Genomic DNA, 13,170 nt, shown 5'->3' on the forward strand with positions numbered 1-13,170 from the left:
TGAGGATGCCCTCAAAGAGGTGCAGGGATAAGGCTGCTTGCCCCAGGGAGGTGCAGAGGGTGTGCCAGTATCCATGATAGGCTCCTGTCCCCATAGGTTGGCACATGTGCAGACAGCCCTGCAGCGCCGAGCAGCAGACCTGCGTGACTCCCTGGTGCTGTCTGAGTTCCTGCAGGATCTGCAAGAGGAGGAAGCACGAACCCAGCAGGGACCTGCAGCGGTGAGCAGAGGGGTCAGGCATCCCTCACCAGTCTCAGGACTGCCCAGCACTTGAGACTGGCCGAAGGGTCAGTCTGTGGCTGGCAGGAGGACCCAATAGGTTCCCCTTTCTCACCCACCTGCCTGGGTGGTTGCTTCCCATCTCACTCATGCCCAGTGTTTCTGTTGGCTTCAGCCAGGGAGTGGCCATCGCAGCTTGCAGGGGTCTTTTCCCCTGCTTTCAGCCCAGGTTGGACAGCTGCCAAGCAACAAGGATATAAGCCACCCCTTGGGAGAGCTGCAGGAGGCCGTGGAGATGCTAAACGATGCAGCAAAGGAACGAGAGCGGGTCATGGAGGTGGCAGCAGAGACAGAAAGTCTGGAGCACCTGGTAGGGGATGGAGGCGGGAATCTGGGGATGCACTTGGGTGATCCACCTAAAGCTGAATATGTTGGCTAGTTGGGATGGGGCCTGGCCTGCACTTTAGCTGGTGCCAGTGGCACACAAGGACATTGGGATACATGGGGACTGCTTTGTGTGAGGCTGCTATCCTTATCTGTTCTGTGGCTGGTGCTCCGTGCCCTTTTGTAGGTGTGTGGCAGGGTGCCCCCATGCTGGGGTGGGCTGAGGCCATATGGTGAGTAGTGGCACAGACAGTCCCATGCCAGGGTTTATCACTCTTCCCCTGCTACCTGCTAATCCAGGTAGCGGAGGTGTCCCCACTCCTGGAGGCTCTTCGATGCAGAGCTGAGGCACTGGCTCATGACACTGTCCAAGCAGAGAGAGGCTTCACTGTGGTGAAGAGTGAAAAGGACCTTCAAGAGCTTCAAGGCTTGCTGAGTCAGCAGCAGGAGATGGAGGTGAGACCCAAGGAGCACTGTGTCTGGCTGTGTCAGTAGTGAGGAGGTGTCCCAGCTGGCTGGGGCTGTCCCAAGGAGATGCTGGCCCCTGGATGACCAGGTGTCATAAGCCTTGGCATGCTGCAGCAAGCTGAGCTGGAATTTTCTAGTGGAGCTGAGCCCTGTCCTGCTCTGCTCCCCTCTGCCAGCACAGGCCAGGCCATGGGAGCAAGCTTGCATCACATCCCGTGTGCCAGCTCCTGGCTGCCAGCACCTCACTTGATCTTCCTGCCAGTGGGGCAGGGACTCACATGAGCAGAGCAGGGAAACAAGCAGCCCTCCACTCTGCCAGCCCACCCCACCAAAGGTGGCTGGCTGCTTCCAACGGTCCCTGTGCCCACATGTTTCCCTCCATCCTGACATACTCCCCTCCATCCCTGCATCCCGGGGAGTCCAGCCTGAGCAGAGAGCGGTTGGATGAATCCTGAACCTTTTCTGCCTTGTGATCTTTAGCGTATGGTGTCAGAAACTCTGCAGGGGCAGCTGGAGGAACTGGAAAGGGGAGCTGCCCGCTTGCAGGAGCTCTGCCCCACTCAGCTGTGCCCTATCAGCCAAGAAGTGCAGGAGACACTGCGAGCCTGGGCAGGACTGCAGGAGCTGCTGCAGGAGACCCAGGCCCGAGTGCGTCAGGCCAGCCGGCTACGGCACTTCTTCAAGGATTACTTAGCCATGATGTAAGTGGCCATGAGCCATCAGGGTTGTCTCTGTGGTGGCTGGGAGGGAGCTGGTAAGAGCACAGCGTTGTCATAGTGTGGGCTGCTGGCAAGTACATGGGCAGCATTGGAGCTGCAGCCAAGCAGGACCATGGGGAGCCTGGAATGAAGGGCTGCCTGCTGTGGCGCAGCCCCATGGCATCTTGTCGTGCCCTGCCAGACTTGCCACTGCCCCAGGAGCTGCTTCCAGCCATCTCTAAGCATAGGAATGGCTTATTTTGGGCTCCAGGGCTGAGGAGCAACTCAGCTCCTCCTCAGCCCTCTCAGCCCACCTTTCACATGTCCACAGCTCCTGGACGGAGGACACACGGGCTCAGATCTTCTCTGAAAACCCCAGCAGTCATGGCCTCCCAGAGACTCCATGTGAGGAGCTGGAGAGGAGGATTGAAAGGAAACTCAAAGAGTTTGAGATGCTGGCAGCATCGGGACAGCAGCTGGTGTCTGAGGAGCACTACCTGAGTGCTACAGTAAGGACAGGGCAAAGGGAGTCAGGGAAACTCTCAGTGCCCCCCCCCAAAATTCTCTAGGGACAGTCACTGGAGGAGAGAAGCAGATAAAGATAAAGGATATCCTTTATCCTCAGATAAAGGAGCGCTTGGAAGAGCTGCAGAGCATGTTGGGCTGGGTGCTGGTGCGCTGGCGAGCACAGAGGTACCAGCGGGACCCAGGGAACAAGCAGGACGACAGAAGGAACACAGAGAGTGCCTCGGGTGTGTCCCCCACCAGCCAAGTAAGTACCCAGCCATGTTAAGCAGCACCAGTCTCGAGGCTGAGGGTAGCAGAGGCACCAGATGGAGTGGGTAGTGCAGCAGTAGGGGATGAATGTGTACCACTACTCCTGGGACACTCAGGCAGGGCAAAGGGAAAATGATCCTGAGAAAGTGTCCGGCCCTGGCAGCCTTTTATTCACGTTCCCTTTCTTGCCTTGCTCCTCAGGAGCAGCATGCCCCACGTCCTCAGCCCTGGCTGGAGAGTATCCACAGCCCCGTGGAGTTCACACCCTGCTCCCTCCTCAAGCCCATGCAAAGATCAGAGTCACAGCTGCCAGCAGGAACAGCCATTTCCCCACCAGCATCGCCCCTCTCAGATGCCCATGCGGGAATGGAGCACAGCTGGAGGGAGCCCAGCAGCTCAACGCCTCACAGTGTGGAACCACCCAAGGAGGATATCCGGCATCCTGCTGAGACCTCCACACTGCTGCTGCCACCACGGAGCCCCAGTGGGCTGGAAGGGACAGTCAACTTCATCTTTAGCATTGGCAAGAAGGGGGAGAAGAAAAAGATGCAGCCAGTGGCCAGCAGCAGGTGGCCAGGAGAGGATACACTGCAGATGGTACGTGAAGCATGATAGATGCCTTCAGCAGAACCATGGGTGAACACCTAGTGCCTGTCCCAGAGCCAGCCACTGCTATGCAGCCAAGGCAGCTTCCCAGAGCTGTGCCCCAAAGCAGACCAGGAGGATTTGAGGGCTGTGAGGTGGCCTTCCTACTGAGACCCACCCTGCCAGGCAATCTGCTGAGGCTGTGTCAGTCTCAGGAGAGAGACTTTGTATGTGCTTATGCCAAGCAATGCCCAAGGGCTGAGGACAAGCTTGTGCCATCCCTTTTGCCTGTGCTCTCCTGCCTTGGCTTCTTGCCCACTTTGCCCTCAACTTTCTCTGTCTCTCTTTCTCTCTCCCTCCCTGCTCAGCTCCCCTCCACTAAACTCTCAGGCTGTAAAACATTTTGGAAGCGTTGCCAGGGCCTTTTAGGAAACACTTGGGGTAGTTTAAAGCGAAAGAGAAAGCCACCTCACCAGCCACTGGAAGAGGTAATGTCCTCGGGGGAGGTTGCATGCCGGGCAGAGTGGCTGCATGGCGTGAACCCGCCTGCTACCAACCCTCCTGGGTGTGCCACTGTGCCCTGCTGGCGGTGGTTCCTCAGGACAGGGGAAACCCTCCCAGTTCTGTGGTCTTCAGAGCGTGGGTGATGAGGCATGTGAGGAGGGAGCTCAGACAGGGCTAGCTGCAGTTTGGACCCTTGGGTAAGTGGTTTTGGTGGCCACAGGAGGCATGGTGAGCTGGTGTCCATTTCTGCTAAACATCTCCAGTGCAGCCAACTGAAGGGTGCAAGGGGGTGTGTCAGGGTGCATGTTTCAGGGGAGGGCTTGCTCTGGGTTGCATGGCTCATAACCCTGGGGCTGAGAGCCCAGGATTTTTTTGGAACTTGCATCTGTTTGTTGCCTGAGAGCTTGCAGAGAGGGTTGTGTATGAGGAGACCTGAGGGCAGCAGTGGCTGGGCCCTCCATGCATCAAGGCTGGGTAGCCCAAGGCAGAGGACAGGGGCCTGAAGAGGCCCAAGGACATCAAGGCAGGTGAGGGTCTTCCAGGAGGATTTTGGTAACAGTTCTCCTAAGAGGTAGAGGGGAACACTGCTCCACCTCCTGCAGGGAAAGTCCTTTGCTTTCATCCTTGCAGCTGCAGAAGAGGGGCTGTGACTGGACTGGAGAGAGTGCTGGAAGGGACTGTGCTCAGTCCCTGCCCTTGCATTTGCTTTCTGTACTGCCTGGGGACATGCAAGGTTGGCAGGGATGGGCAGTAGAGACTGCTGTGTCAGTAGCCACCCACAAGTGGTGTCTTAGAGGGCAGAAGTCCAGGGGGAGAGTCATATGGCACAGGCAGTTGGGAACATCTGGGTGACTCAACCATGAGCAGAGGTTTCCCTGGCTGTCTGTTTGCCTGTTCCCTGCCTGCACTGAGGTGGGAGCAGCTCTTGGAAGGGCTAAGGTGAAACTGTGCTGCTCCCAGCTCTGCATGTACATCAGTATTTTTGACTGCCTGCCCCCTGGCCCTGGCTCCCTGCTGGCCCTGGCACAGCACGGAGGGTGTTTGTTGCAGGGCGGCAGAGACTCTGGCCATGGGAGTCACGTTTGTCTCCTCTGTGTCCCCAGGCACAGGTGGAAGCAGGTAAAGGCTCCAGTGCGAAGTGGCCTCCTGCTGTTGTGCGCCGCCCCCCAGCATCCAGCAGCGGGACACCAGCTGCCTCCCACACACTGCCCAAGTCCGGGGCCAGCTCCCTCTTCAACAGCCTTCAGCGGCGGGAGCGGGTGAGGGCTGAGCAGGCACAGCTGCTGACGCTGCAGGGCATCATGGGCACCAGCTCCGTGCAGCCCACACTTGAGGAGCACCATGGCCCCAGCAACACGTGGCCTCAGAAGTGTGGCCGGAGGAAGGAGGGGCCGGCTGCTGCTGGACCTCTGCCTGGGCAGCTGCTGCTCTATGTCAAGAATCCACTGGTGCGGGACATTGATGCTGAGTGTGGGGCAGCCTCCCGGGATCCCTGTGTCCCTGACCCAAAAACTATGTGTCCCCGCCTTTCTCTGGGCTCTGTGCTCAGCCTGCAGCTGCCCCAGGATGCAGCAGTCCTGGGGCGTCACCAAGATGCCGTGGCCCAGTGGAAGGAGGCGGAGGGGCAGGAGCAGAGGCAGGGCAGGCAAGTAAGGCCGTGGGAGCCCACAGGCCTGCATGGGGCTGGATGGCAGGAGGAGGTAGATGTGGATGGACACAGTCCCCAGGAGCCTGATAGAAGGCTGGGAAAGTCCTCCAAGAGTGAGCAAGGAACATGGTTCGAGGAGGTGAGCTTCAACCCCAGCTACAGCCAGCAAAGGGCACACCGTGCTGAGGAGGAGCACTGGAGCCTGAGTCACCCCAGCAGTGCCAGTGAAAACCTCCTGGACTTCAGGCCAAGACAGCTGTCCTGTGTTGGCATGCTGCGTGGGCAGGAAGGGGATAAGCTGGTTGCCCAGCTGGGTCAGGATGGCAGGGCCAGGCATCATGAAGCCAGTCGGCTAGAGCTTGGTGCATCCCCTGCTGGCAACCCAGGCAGGGCAGGAGCCACTCTTGGCACTGCCTGCACATGGCAGTCAGATGGCAGCAGCCAGCCTGGAGGGTCTCCAGTTTCCCCTGACACCCCTGCTCAGCTCTCTGTGTTTGAGTGGGCACTGGGGTCCCCAGAACCTCCCAACCCTGTGTCAAGCACCAGGGAGGTTTGCCATTCTGCCCATGGGCAGTTTGAGGAAGAGGAGGAGGAGCTGCAGGCCATCTGGGATGGAGCAGTTGAGCAACAGATACACAGCCTGCCAGTAAGCAGCCCCAGTGCCACCACCAGCAGGCCCCTCATCCTCTCATCAGCCAACAGCGTGCTAGTAGCCAAATTCACCCTTCCCAGCACCACCCAGCTCCTCCACAGCCCACTGGGAGAGAAGAGCCCTGGTGGGGGGCACAGTAGTAGTGTCAGTCCCAGCAGGCACATGGTGTCCCCCTGCACAGAGGAGCTGGTGTCCACAGTCACCTTGGATGGCCCTGGCTCCTGGGATCGATGGAGGCATGGGGAAGAGGAAAGAGAGTGCAGCAAGGTGAGAGCCCGAGGCTGGGGGCCTTCCCTTGGGGTCAGGCAGGGGTTTGGGGGACATGCTAGGCAGGAGCTGGATTACTTGCTCCAGCATAGATGACCTGTATTTGGGGACTCCTTGACTCCAGTGGCCCTTTTGCTCCAGCTGGCAGGGTGATAAAGAGCAAGGTGATGAATTTGGGAGTCCCTGCAGCATGCACTGCCCTGCCAGCCCTCAGCCTTAGCAAGGCAGCACTTCACCCCAAAAGCCTGAAAACAGCCCAGCCCTTGCCTGAGCCAGGAAATTTCTCCTGTTGCCCCCTTCCCACTTTGGCATCACCTGCTGAGAATGGATCATATGGACCCTGTGTGCCTGGGGGCTGAGCTGGCACCACTGACCCCAGCACTGCTTTGCTCACTCTCTGTCCTCTTGCAGGTCCTTCCCAGTAAAACAGAGTTTCAGATGATGGAGGGGTCACTGGAAAGGAAGCATGTGTTGCAGACAGGAGGGAGGAAGGTACATGCATGTCTGTGGGGGTCCTTTGGGGCTGAGGTGCTGGAACATGGCAAGGGGCATCCAGGTTTTGGGGCAGGAATGAAGCCAGAGATAGTCCTGGCACTACCATGACAGTGCTGCTGGCCATGCTGAGTGGGTAGACCCCACTGTGCCTGAGGGACATTTTGGGTAACAGGCCTGTTGGCATCACAGCTGTACTCTGCTCATGTCTCACAGGCCAACTGCAGGGCCTGGGGCCTCTTCCATGCTGTGCTGATGCGGCAGACACTGTGCTTCTACCAGGACCGCAGGGACAGCCTCAAGGTGCAGTGGAGGAGAGTGGGGGACTGGCAGCAGGGGCACTTTTGCCTCAGTGGCCAGGGAAGACAAAGCCAGCTGACCTCACTGTTGCTTTTGCTATTCCCTGTGCTACAGAGCTCCGTGGTGGCCCTTCCCCTGAACCTTTCTGGAGCGGTTTGCACCCCAGATGCCGAATACACCAAGAAGACCAACTGCTTCAGGCTTCAGTGAGTGACCCCAACCTAGGGCAGCCAGGATCTCATAGCCACAGCCCTCCCTAATCTGTGTCTGCTGGGACAGACACACCAATACCCCCAGCCCGTGCTTAGATGAGGATTTCCTTCTTTTTCTCACCTGCTTCCCTTCATTCCCAAGCTGATGGGGACTGTGGTATCTGCAGCCCATGTCTGTCTCATTGCTGACTTGTTATCCCTGCAGGCTGCGGGATGGCTCTGAGTACCTCCTGAGGGCCCCTTCCCAGACCCTCATGAATGAATGGGTCTTCAAGCTGCAGCAAAACTCAGGTGAGCAGCCCTTGCTGGCAGAGCCAGGTCTCAGCTCTACGCAGTTACCCTGGGTGTACAGCCCCTGCCAAGCCCTCTGATGTGTGAGGGGTCAGAAGAAAAGTCGCACAGTGATGGATGATTGATGCATTCTCCTAACCTGCCTTGGAACCATGGGTCTCTGCCAGGCAGGATTTGGAGGCTTTCTTTTCACACCACATACACAGTTATAAATCAGGAATAGAAAACTGACGTCAGTGGATCTTCAGCAGCAAAAAGCCAGTGTCAGGAAAATTATAATTGTGCCTTGGTCTTCTTCCATCTGCTGTGTGGGGCCTGGAAACTGCTTGCCTGCCCTCTAGGCAAGGAGATTTGCAGTGCTGAGGTTTTCCTGCTGCTTTGCCCATACTCAGAGGTGTTCAGGCTCCACCGTGAAATCTTAGGCTGGTTGGTAGGACTAAGAGCAGGTGCTACAGCAGAAGATCAGAGGGACTAGTCATGGAGGACAGGCACCCAGAACTGGGGCTGGCTCTATGGTACAGTCCCATGTGCTGTCATCACCCAGTAGGATGTTTGCTGTGCCCCTAGGATTCCCAGAAGTGGATTACTTCCAGGCGGCAGCAGCACTGTGTGTCGAGGGCACTGGTGGTGCTGGGGGGTGAGTAGCTTTCTAGCTAGCCAGGTCTTGTTACAACTCCCTCCCACGCTTGCTGGTGTGTGTGGCTCTGGCAGGCCATTAGTGGGCCAGTCTGGTTTGCTAAATCTGCTGCTTTCCAGTTTCAGCAAGGTTCCTAGCCCTGGGAGCTCCCTCCTCCAGGGACACCATCAAGTTGCAACCACCAAGAGCCAAGAGATTGTGCTGCTGCCTTGCTCAAACACCCAGCTGCAGCGGTCTCTGGGCAGCCAGGATGGCCTAGAAGATGGGGCTGTGGCAGCAGCAGGTGATTTTCCTGCTTGGCTGGGCTCCTCCTGTGCCTCGACTCCTCTCCCCAGCCCACAGAGGTGCAAGAGAGCTGGCTGGGGGAAGCTGAAAGCTGTCAGTTCTGAACTAGGTGGTGTCTGGGCCTGGAGTCCTGGAACCCAATACACAGGAAGAGGGTTTGGGGAAAGGAGCAGTTAACTTTCTTCACTTACTGGGATAACCACACATGTCCCTGTCCTCTTTGGGGCTGATACAGGGTCCTGCTGTGGTGGCTTTGCCTTGTGATATGTCTCCATTCTGCTTCAGAGGATGCTCATGGGGCTGGCCACAGGGAGCAGCAGTGGTCACCCAGGGGGTCTCCCGGGCTGTGGGACAACAGCTGCTCAGAAGATGACTATGGGCTGGTGGCTAACAAGAGGAGGTCCTACTCCTTCACCTCAGGTATGGCTCTGGTTTCACTGTCACTGCCAGGAGGTGGCACCACTGGCCCTGTCCCTACAGACACCAGAGGGCAGGTATGATGCTGCTCCGGCATCCATCTGCCCACTCCCACATCCCTGCACCTTTGGCTGCAGCCCCCACTTGGGTAGGGCTCAGTGGAGGTTGGCAGTACCTGCTGGCACCCTGCCCTCCCTGCTGACTGCTCCCTCTTGCAGCCACCTACCAGAAGATTACCCCAGTGGCCATGCCCAAGGAGCCAGTGGAGGCCGGGAGCAGCTACTCAGTCACATTGTATATTGGGGAGCAAACACCAGTTGTGCCCCGGGCACGCTGCCACTCCTTCGTGGCCCAGCCAGGGACCCCACGGGACACATCAGGGGAGAAGACCCCCACCCCACCTCGTCCCAAGAACAAATCTGTCTTCAAGAAGTTCTTTGGGAAAAAGGAGTGAGCTGCAGCTGAGGGGGAAAAAGGCCCTATCCTTCCCTTTATCCTGCTCTTGGATGCCATCCTGGCATGATCTTTGCTCCCAGCACCAGCTCACTGCTCACCACCTCCCCAGGGGAGACAGGCAGTGGGCAAGTGGCTCTACTCCAACCAGCTCCAGGGCTGCACAACACCCCAGCCTCCACAGCCCCCAGCCTCAGCCTGGTGCTGAGCCCCACTCCTGCCCACCCACCACGTGCTCTCCCTGGGTGCCACCGGCTTCCCCAGCATCCTGCTGACACACAGCGCAAGCAGGGGTGTGGAGGGGGTTGTTTTTATTAAAAAACAGAACAGATGCTTAGTCTGAGAGCTTCTTCCTCCAGTAGCACTTGTTAGTGCTGGAGGAGAGGGGCTCTCTGCAAAGTGATCAGGTGCAGGGGACTACTGCAGCAGGCTTCAGTCCTCCTTGAGGAGAAGCCTGAACCATCTGATGGCTCTCACAAAGATGCTTTGTCCTGTGGTTCCTCTGTGCCTGCACCAAGAGCAGATAATTCCAAGAGGCAGTTGGGCTCTTTTTCCCTGACGTGGGAGCTCAACAGGGAAGCTGCTGCCTAGAGAGCAAATCATCCTGCCTGTGAAGCCCTGCCAGGCCTCTTCAGCTGTCCTCTCACAGACCTAGGTCATGGCAGGTGCTTTGTGCCGTGGAGAGGGTCAAAGGAGTGTGGCTGGACCCTCAGGGCTTTCTGCATCCCAGACATTTTGCAATAACTTCACCGAGTCTACACCAGGCAGGTGCCTGCCTTCACTGCGAAGGGGAAAAAGAATCTGGTCCAACCTGCCCTGAACATGCACCAGCCCCAGGGAGAGAAGGGGAACTTTCTGGGCCCTTGGGCAGCAGAGCCTAGCCTCGGCAGACTGCAAGGCTTGGCCACACACACCCCTTGCCTTCTCAAGCACGTTGTGGGGCTTAAAATAGAAGTGCTGGCTGCAGCCCAGCCCTGCAGCAAGGACTGGTAGAGGAGAAATGCTCCCACCACCCTGTCTCCCCACCCTGCACAGTCCCTGGAGCTGGGGACCAGCAGCGAGGTAGGGGTGGGCACACCAGTAGCAGCAGCAGAGAAGCATTTTCAGTGCTTCTACTGAGCTGGGAGGAAATGCGGGCGAGGGGTGCTGCCATGCAGGCGGGGGATATGCTTTTTGTGTTCCCCTTGTGCCTTCCCACCCTTCATTTGGCTCCATTGCTCTTGGCTCCAGCACCTGTTTTCCTCCAGCAGCAAAAGCTCAGCTGCCTGCACTGCCTTAATGGGAAGAGACGAGAGGGATGGCAGTACTTGCTGGGGGGTGGGGGGGGGTGATGTCCTGGGAGGGGGCCACCCCCAGCTGAGCTGGGGTGGAGGCCGAGGCACGGCATTCGTGGCTCCAGCCACACATACCAGTAGAGCAGCTGAGGGGCCGGCGCCAGTTCATTCCTGAGCAGCTGAGGGGCCCGCTGGAGGGGGCAGCGGGTGCAGGGCGCCCTGCTGAGGGCTCCTCTGCCAACCCATCATGGGTCGGGGCTTAGCAAGTGTCTCACTGTGGCCAAGTCCGGTACAACCGTGGTGTGACATGTGCCACCAGAGAGGTACCCCCATCCCAGGGATGATTCTGGTGCTCAGGGCTGCCCTCCTTGCATGGGCTGTGTTGTCTCCCTTGGGTGGTTGGCAACCTCCAGCCTACCCTCTCTCCTTCTCGGCGTCGGGGGTCTGGCCCCGCTACAACCCACTGACGAATCGCGCTTCCAGTTCCTACGGCAGAAGCCACTTCCCTCCCTTCGCTAATCCGCCCGTGCACGCAGCCTCCACCTGCTGAGCCAGCGGGAGCCGTGCTCAGCCGGCCCCAGCCAGTGCCAGAGCTCTGAAATTCGCTCTGGTTGCAGTCTGCCCGGGCAGCAGAGCCTCCACACCCCGGTATCGCTGCCGCAGGAAACCCCGACCTTGCTTGGTACCAGGCAGCAAGGAGGCTGCAGGCAGCACCAGCTGGCACCAGAACTGCTGAACCCTCAAGGTAAGGACAAGGTGCAGGCAGAGTGCAGGCGCAGCAGAGAGAGCAGAGTAAGCACCTGTCCCTGTTGTGCTTTGTTCCCCTGGGTACCAGGGACGGGGGCCGGCTCCAAGCCCCTCTCTTCCGAGCCAAGGACTTGCGCCCTATTTTGGTTGCAGAGCAGCCCTGCTGCAAGGTCGTCCTGCAGCCGGGGGCCTGTGCTGAGCTCACGAAGCCATCACCCCCTGTCTCACTCCTCCACTCCGGGAGGACAGAGGTCTGGTGGGACCCTAATCAGGACCCGAGGCTTTCCTGTCCAGCCGCAAGGAGGTTTCAGAGCCTGGCGGGGGGAGTGAAAATGGGGGGCAGCAGTGGTGGGGCTAGCTGCCGGGACCCTCCCTTCCTTACCAGGGCAAACTCGCAGCGCGGCGATGCTCCCACCTGGAACAGGGTTCCCCGGAGGGCTCAGAGGGCCAGGAGGAGGGGAGGCACTGGGAAAAGCACGGGACATCCTTGTGCTATGTTGCAGCGGGGTGACCCCAGCAGTATCCCTCTCGCAGCGCCGGGTGCTCCAGCGGGGAAGAAGGGCTGGGGCAGAGCGCAGTGCGAGGCAGGGGTAGAAGCACCGGGGGCCATACCGGCAGCACTGGGGCCGTCGCTGACTTGGGCTGAGGGCTGTACTGCATCCGTCTGCCCTGTGTCCTTGATGTGGCAGGCAGCGCGCTAGGACCTAGCGAGCCCCAGGCAGGCATTGCTGGCAGAGCTCTGCCTGAACTGTGCGGATCCTGCCTTGCCAGCCGGCAGCACCGCAGGCAGGAGCCTGGCAGCTCCGGAAAAAAACACATGTAAGCGAGCGTGGCTGTGCCCCGGGGCCACCCCGCACCGGGCGGGAGCTCCCTGCGCTGCCTCCCAGCCTCAGGGACGCGCCCGGCTGGAGGGCTGGGGACTGCCTGTTGTAAACAGGGCACGGGGTGAAGGGCTGGTGCTATTCTGATGGGAGCGGGCATCCCGGCAGCGCTTCGGGGAAGTCCTGGCACCTGTCCCGTGGCAGTGCAGGGCAGCTGGGGTTGGGGTGCTGCGGCGATGGCAGGCTGTCCGAGGGGTGCTTTGACCCCAGCATGCTCGGTCCTGCGTTCCTGCATGTGGTGAGTGCTGCTGCCTTCCCCTCCTCATCCGGTGCCCCCCTGGGCCTGGGCAGGGGACCCGTGCTAGGAGATATGGCTGGCACCAGGACAGTGTCATGGGGCAGCAAACACGTGCCTTCCACCCCACTAAACCCCCATCATTAGCCAGCTGGGTATGGTGTTTGGCTAGCCTGCCCGGGGGGATGTCATCCCCAGGACTGGCATGGCCACCATTTATTGGCCCCTGTAACATCCTTCTGTCAGTCTTACGCTCGCTGAGCTCTGGCTCTCTCGCAGCCCTGCCAGTCCCTTATGTTCCTGTATGGCCCAGGGTGAGCCTGAACAGCAAGTGATGCTGCTGGGGAATCCTTCCAGTTCCTAGAGGCCCTGGGGCTGTGCTGCACCTCATCTCCCTTCTCAGGCTTTTTATGCAGCCCTGTCCATCCTGTAGCTGGGCACTCTCCCATGACCCTGTCTATTTGTAGGCTGTCTGCTGGGAGTCTGCCTTCTGCCCTTGCTCCTTCTTCCCTAGACATGGTGTCCCAGCTGCTTGTGGCATGATTTGGCCCAGCACAGAGGTTCCAATTGCTCCCAGTGCCTGAGACTTAGCCCAAGGTTTGTTTGCAGGAGCCTGACTTCATGTGCAGGGTAGAGAGATGACGGTACAGGCAGCTTAGGGTTCATGGCATGGCCCTTGCCCCTGCATCTGTGGTGCCTCTCAGGTCAGGGCACTGCCCTGCTGCCCTGATAAGGGTCTTGTGT

General features: G+C 59.1%; 1 protein-coding gene across 1 annotated transcript in view; it reads left to right on the forward strand.

Moving 5' to 3' along the window:
- The first annotated feature begins 11,287 nt into the window (after window positions 1-11,287).
- Window positions 11,288-13,170, forward strand: part of SLC29A1 (solute carrier family 29 member 1 (Augustine blood group)) — a 35,154-nt gene continuing 33,271 nt past the window's right edge. Inside the window, exon 1 of the mRNA XM_054394166.1 lies at window positions 11,288-11,308. The gene's annotated coding sequence lies outside the window, so the exon portion shown is untranslated. The remainder of the gene's footprint in view (window positions 11,309-13,170) is intronic.

Source organism: Indicator indicator, chromosome 2, assembly GCF_027791375.1.
Source record: "Indicator indicator isolate 239-I01 chromosome 2, UM_Iind_1.1, whole genome shotgun sequence".
In the NCBI taxonomy this organism is placed as follows: domain Eukaryota; kingdom Metazoa; phylum Chordata; class Aves; order Piciformes; family Indicatoridae; genus Indicator; species Indicator indicator.